This window comes from Triticum dicoccoides, chromosome 7A (genome assembly GCF_002162155.2).
Source record: "Triticum dicoccoides isolate Atlit2015 ecotype Zavitan chromosome 7A, WEW_v2.0, whole genome shotgun sequence".
Classification (NCBI taxonomy): domain Eukaryota; kingdom Viridiplantae; phylum Streptophyta; class Magnoliopsida; order Poales; family Poaceae; genus Triticum; species Triticum dicoccoides.
In genome coordinates this window covers 423,014,499-423,021,719 of record NC_041392.1, presented here as the reverse complement: position 1 = coordinate 423,021,719, position 7,221 = coordinate 423,014,499, and positions in this window count along the sequence as shown.

Below are 7,221 nucleotides of genomic sequence, written 5' to 3'. Positions count from 1 at the left end.
TCCCAGGGCGGCGAAGCGATCCAAGAGCTCGTTTATGGAGGAAAGCTCTATTGGATTTAACTCCTCGGCAAGTTCCGAGTTGACATGAAGATTGTTTTCGATGGCTCGAGAAGTCATCATCGGCGTAGAAGCCGAACAGGTGTTTATAAGAAAACCACCTAGCCGGAGGGTTTGGCTGACAGCCAAAGCTCCCTTAGCAACGGTGCCGTCTTTAAAGACGGGGCGAGGCATCCTTCCTGATGGCGACGACACAGAGGAACTCTCAATGAAAGCACCAATGTCGGTGTCAAAACCGGCGGATCTCGGGTAGGGGGTCCCGAACTGTGCGTCTAGGCCGGATGGTAACAGGAGGCAGGGGACACGAAGTTTTACCCAGGTTCGGGCCCTCTCGATGGAGGTAAAACCCTACGTCCTGCTTGATTAATATTGATTATATGGGTAGTACAAGAGTTGATCTACCACGAGATCAGAGAGGCTAAACCCTAGAAGCTAGCCTATGGTATGATTGTTGATGTGTATCTTGTCCTACGGACTAAAACCCTCAGGTTTATATAGACACCAAAGAGGGTTAGGGTTACATCATGTCGGTTACAATGGTAGGAGATCTGAACATCCGTATCGCCAAGCTTGCCTTCCACGCCAAGGAACGTCCCTTCCGGACACGGGACGGAGTCTTCAATCTTGTATCTTCATAGTCCAGGAGTCCGGCTGAAGGTATAGTTCGGCTATCCGAACACCCCCTAATCCAGGACTCCCGCAGTCTTCTTACCTGACGGGTCTGGCGCCAGTACTAAACAACTAATCAATATCTCATGGTGGTCAACAATTTATGGTTTCTCCTGCAGGAAATGGGTCTGGGTTGATCCTCACCGTACAAGGGAAAATACTTATACCATTCTAAGTTTTAAGCAAGGTTTTGATCGTCGGCGCTCTACTATAGGTAAGTCACTTAGATTTACCATCCCATATAGCAAGGCGAACAATAAGAGTAAGTCGGTATGGTGATCAATCCATCCCGCACCCAAATCATTACCTTGTATACGGTTTAGCGAATCTCGCATTCTAACACTCGGTCAATCCTCACAAGCATTGTAGAATTTCTCTTTTCCATGAACTGCGTTCGGAATAATCCATTGATTCTACAAGCCAAACAAACATCTATCGTTCCTTCACAACTCTCAAGTTTTGCGTTACTCCTATAAAATTGTCTGCCGATGAACGTCGTATCTTCCTCCAGGGTTTTTCCTTCAGCAAGAATGTGCTTGCTTCTTGGTAGGTCCTGGGGCATGTGGGTTATGGCCCATCTTATCACTTGTAGTCCTTGAACTTATCATCGGGCAACTGATCATTTTCCAAACATCCAGCTTCCTAGCATTCTTAAATCCTTCCATTTGTATTGTCTCTCTTCCTTCTGTTGGTACCAAACTAAGACGTGATTATTCAAACTCATCACAGAGTTACAATCGTTCCATAATACCAACATCATACCTCCTTTATATACAATAGTAATTCATCTCTTCATCCTCGTGGGTTATCCCACATACCGAGATATAAACTTATACTTATGGATTCCATACTCCACTTCATTGAACATCATTATCCTTTCCAGGGTCAAGCATCCTTACAGGGGAATATTGGCCATCTCTGCACGGCACTTCTTCAACTGGAAAACATGAAACACATCATGAACTCCTGACAGTCCTTTGGGTGACTCCAACTTGTTGGCCACTTCTCCCATATGCTCCAAAACTCGGTATGGTCCTACAAATCTCAGGGCTAACTGTCCCTTAACTCCAATCCGTTTAACTCCTCACAGAGGGGACACACGAAGACATGCTCTGTCTCCAATTTCATAGACTACCTCCTTGAGTTTTTGAGTCTACATAACTCTTCTGCCTGGACTAAGCTACCTTCAGTCTATCTCGAATCAACTTAACATTCTCTTCTGACTCCTTGATCACATTTGGTCCAAACAACTGACGGTCTCCAACTTCATCCCACATACTCTTGGAGTATCACACATATCGAGACAAAACTCGTATTCATTTTGTCCGAAATCCACTCAGTGGAGTATCCTTATCTTTTCCAGGGGTCAAGGGTTCTTACAGGGTACTACCACCCTTAAAATGCACAAATCTTCCATAGACCATATTTCTCATATCTTCAGAAATGGTCAAAATCCTTCTTCATAGAGTAACAACTCATAAAATCCATATCAGTACCAGCGATGCTAACTTTCTCAAATTCTCAAAGTATTACAATCTCTCGCTTTTCAATTACATGTCTCAACTCAACACCTCAATATAAAAGAAAATGTTCTCACTTCTACTACTCCATTGTTGCAAACTCAACTATCTAGCACAAGTTTCCTTCTCCTTGGGGCATTCTCTGGCAAAGTGCCCTGCTCCATTACAACTAAAACATATTACTTCTGACAAGTATCGAGGTTTCCTTTTTGAGCAACTGTTGAGGTAGTGCCCTGACTCCTTGCACCTGTAACAGGTGATATGACTCAGGTCCCTCCTGGGCTCCAATCGGTTTCTCTTCCTGGACTTTTCCATTCCAATCAGGGCTTCTATTTCCTGTGGGTCATATTCTACTTCCTCTGTCGGGAATTCTACTAGATCCCCATTCAAACAATTTTGGGAGATGTGTCCTTCTTCTCCACATGAATAGCAAGACTTAGTTCTGGGTTTACTCGGGTCTTCTTTAGGTGTGTCCCCGACATCTTCCTTCATCACGGGTTCTTCTAAAATTTCCATAAGGGCTCCTCTCTTTACTTCTTTCTTCTGCTGGATAGTTCTTTGTACCATAGGGTAAATGTGATACTGAGCAGGGTAGTGGGTAGTCCCTTCACACAAGAAAGAAGTAATCTTCCTAGTTGGGCATTATTCAGCTGGCTGACTTTCTTCACAATTAGGGCATTCATCCTTGTGTTCTTTATGGGTGTGTCCTATTTCTCCACAAATCTTGCATGCACAAGCTTTCTTCATATCCTTTCCATAAGGCTTCAACTTCTGGGACACAAGATGAGGTCTTTGTAGAGTCAACTTAAATTCTTTCCAAATGGTTATTCCTTGCCATCCATTAATGGTTTGGTACATCCTCCACCAAGTAGCAGCACCTATTTCAAAGCACTGAAGAGCATGTTGGGTCATATCCTTTCCGACTATAGGGTTATTCTTCATGTGATCCTCCATGTTCTGAATCCATTGGTCCGTCTCCAATTGACTCATCGGTCCAGAAAATATAAGCTCATCTTCATTCATCCTCTATTGGGTCCATGGGTTTGGGGTGAGATAAGAGAGATAGAGAGGGATACACACAATACAACCAAAAGTTTTGAAAAGACAGATTTTATTTGTGGCTATTGAGAAAAACATCAAACAAATGACAGCTCACAAACATCGCATCTAACGTAGGTATATAACAGGGGTTTGGTCTTCTAAAGGTCAATAAATCTTCAACGTCTCCAAACTCTTCAAGCCTTGTTCATGCCTCTAATGGCTTCTTCCGATCATACTTGTCTTTCTCAAGTTCTTTTGCCAGATCAACTCTGTTGACGCGGAGTCTCTCGTGACGTCCTTTAATATTATGGAGTTGCGTTCCAAACTTCTAGTTTCAACATCCTTCGCATGAACCATGGTCCTATTGTCCTTCAGTTCCTGACGAATCTCCGGTATCTCAAGGTTTTGCTCCTCCAGCTTGGCTACTTCAGCTTCTGGGTCCTGTGTTCTTCACGAACTGCTTTCTTGTCAAATACGGCTTTATGGAAGGGCTGAATGATGAGATGAGTATGCAGTTGATGGTAGCAACCTTCAACAACTACCAGGAGTTGGTAGATAAGGCTCTTATGATTGAAGGGAAGCAACAGCAGATTGAGAGCCGCAAGAGGAAGTATGGACAAGGGAAGTATAACTCAGGAGCTCAGCAGAAACCTCGCCTAACCCCGAACTCGGGAGGACTTGTTCATAACCATGGAGGTCACAGCCACACTGGAGGAGGATCGCATAACCACAATGGTTATAAGAATGGGAATGGGAACGGAACAAACAAAAATCATAACCGCCCCAACCCAGCCACACCCGCCAAAAGGGACTTAAGTCATGTTACGTGTTTCAAGTGCGGGAAGACTGGACACTACGCCACGGAGTGCCCCGAAGGAAAGAATGGAAATGGAAATGGGAGTGCTGGGAAGAAGCCAAATCCATTCAACAAAGGACAAGTGAACCACGTTAACATGGAGGAAGTTGAAGAGCAGCCAGACGCGGTAATAGGTAAGTTTTTGGTTAAGTCATTTACCGCTCTTGTTCTTTTCGATACTGGTGCATCGCATTCATACATATCAAGGGGATTCGTGGATAAGTTTAAACTACCAACCCAAACCCTTAGTACCCCTCTTTTAGTAAGTTCACCTGGAGCAGAGTATATGGCCAGCCGATGGTGTGACAAGATACCCTTAACCATTGGTACACATGTTTTTCTGTCTGACCTAATTATCTTGGAGTCACAAGGATTGGATGTGATATTGGGTATGGACTGGATGTCAAAGTTTTGAGGAAGCATTGACTGTGCTAGTAAGTCGATTTATCTCACCACCCTGGAAGGAAAAAGGATTAAGTATGTATCTAGGCATGTGCCTAGGAGGAGTCAAGTGAATGCCCTTACGGGAGTTGTTCAGGAGGAAGTGCCTGTAGTGAAGGATTACCCGGATGTTTTTCCAGAGGAGTTACCAGGCATGCCACCGGATAGAGACATTGAGTTTTCGATAGAGTTGTTGCCAGGTACAGGACCAATATCCAAGAGACCCTATCAGATGCCCGCAAATGATCTGGAAGAAATTAAGAAACAGATCAAGGAATTATTGGAGAAAGGATACATCCGAAGAAGTTCATCACCTTGGGGAGCCCCAGTACTTTTGGTTGAGAAGAAGGATAAATCCCTAAGGATGGTTGTTGATTATCGAGCATTAAATGAAGTGACGATTAAGAACAAGTACCCACTGCCGATGATCAACAATCTGTTTGATCAGTTGCAAGGAGCTAAAGTGTTTTCGAAGATCGATTTGCGATCGGGGTATCATCAGTTGAAGATACGAGAGAAGGACATACCGAAGACAGCATTCACAACACGATATGGATTATACGAGTACACGGTCATGTCATTTGGACTGACTAACGCCCCTGCCTATTTCATGAGCATGATGAACGAGGTGTTCATGGAGTATTTGGACAAGTTTTTTGTGGTGTTTATTGATGATATTATGGTATACTCGAAGAACGAGGAGGAGCACAAGGAGCATTTGCGCTTAGTTCTCGAGAAACTCAGGGAATACCAGTTGTATGCTAAGTTTAGCAAATGCGAATTTTGGTTGAAGGAAGTCGGGTTCCTTGGACATGTTATATCGGGAGAAGGTATAGCAGTAGACCCCAGCAAAATTCAGTCAGTCACTGAATGGTTGGCACCCATTTCAGTTAGCGAGATCCGCAGTTTTCTTGGACTCACAGGATACTACCGGAGATTCATCGAGAATTTTTCCAAGATTGCAAAGCCAATGACTGAACTGTTGAAGAAGGATACTAAATTTAAATGGAGAGAAGATTGCGAGGCAAGTTTCCAGAAATTGAAGAAATGTTTGACTACAGCGCCAGTGCTAACACTGCCAGATATACATAAGGAGTTCTAAGTGTACTGCAATGCATCACGCTTAGGACTTGGATGTGTGCTTATGCTGGACGGGAGAGTTGTTTCGTATGCCTCACAACAACTAAAACCTCATGAGTTGAACTATGCCACGCATGATTTGGAGTTAGCAACCGTAGTGCATGCATTGAAGACCTGGAGACATTACCTTATTGGAAACCGTTGTGATGTGTACACAGACCATAAGAGTTTGAAATACATTTTCACCCAGAAGGAACTAACCTTCGACAGAGGAGATGGTTGGGGCTTATAAAGGATTATGACATGAAACTACACTATCATCCAGGAAAGGCCAATGTCGTAGCAGACGCTTTGAGCCGGAAGAGTTATGCTAATATCCTTGAAAGTAGGGGACTGCCGAAGGAATTAGCAGAGGACATCATGGAACTTCGATTGGAGATTGTTCCTAGAAGATTTATTGCAACAATGGAGGTCCAGTCGACATTGCTGGACAAGATTCGGGAAGCCCAGAAAGAGGACAAGGAGATTGCTGAGATAAAGGAGAAGATGAGCAAAGGAAAGGCCAAAGGTTTTCGTGAAGATGAGCACGATACCCTATGGTTTGAGGACCGTGTTTATGTGCCCAATAACCAGGAGATCAGGAAGCTAATACTTCAAGAGGCCCATGACTCACCATACTCGATACACCCCGGAAACACCAAGATGTATTTGGATTTGAAGGAACGTTTCTGGTGGACCGGTATGAAGAAGGATATTGCCGAGTATGTCGCCGTATGTGATGTATGTCAGAGAGTTAAGGCAGAACATCAGAAGCCAGCAGGACTGTTACAGCCTATGCCGATACCCGAATGGAAGTGGGATATACTGGGCATGGACTTTATCACCTGATTGCCCAGGACCAAAGCAGGATACGATTCCATATGGGTAGTAGTTGATCGCTTGACCAAAGTAGCTCACTTCATCCCAGTGAAAACCACCTATACAAGTGCAAAGTTGGCCAAGATATATATGTCCAGGATCATATGTCTGCATGGAGTTCCGAGGACCATTGTATCAGATAGAGGAACACATTTTACTTCAAAGTTCTGGCATCAGTTACATCAGACTTTGGGAACAAGGTTAGAGTTCAGTACAGCTTTTCACCCGCAGACAGATGGACAGACCGATAGAGTGAACCAAATTTTGGAGGACATGTTGAGAGCCTGTGCGCTAGATTATGGATCTAGTTGGGATGACAATTTGCCATATGCAGAGTTTTCCTACAACAATAGCTATCAAGCCAGTTTGAAGATGGCACCGTTTGAAGCCCTGTATGGACGAAGATGCAGAACACCGTTAATATGGGACGAGGTAGGAGACCGAAAGTTGTTTGGACCAGACTTGATCAAGGAGTCTGAGGAGAAGGTAAAATTGATCCGAGATCGACTGAAGATTGCTCAGTCCAGGCAGAAGAGTTATGCAGACTCAAAACGCAAGGAGGTAATCTACGAAATTGGAGACACAGCATATCTGCGAGTATCGCCCTTGCGAGGAGTGAAACTTTTTGGAGTTAAATGA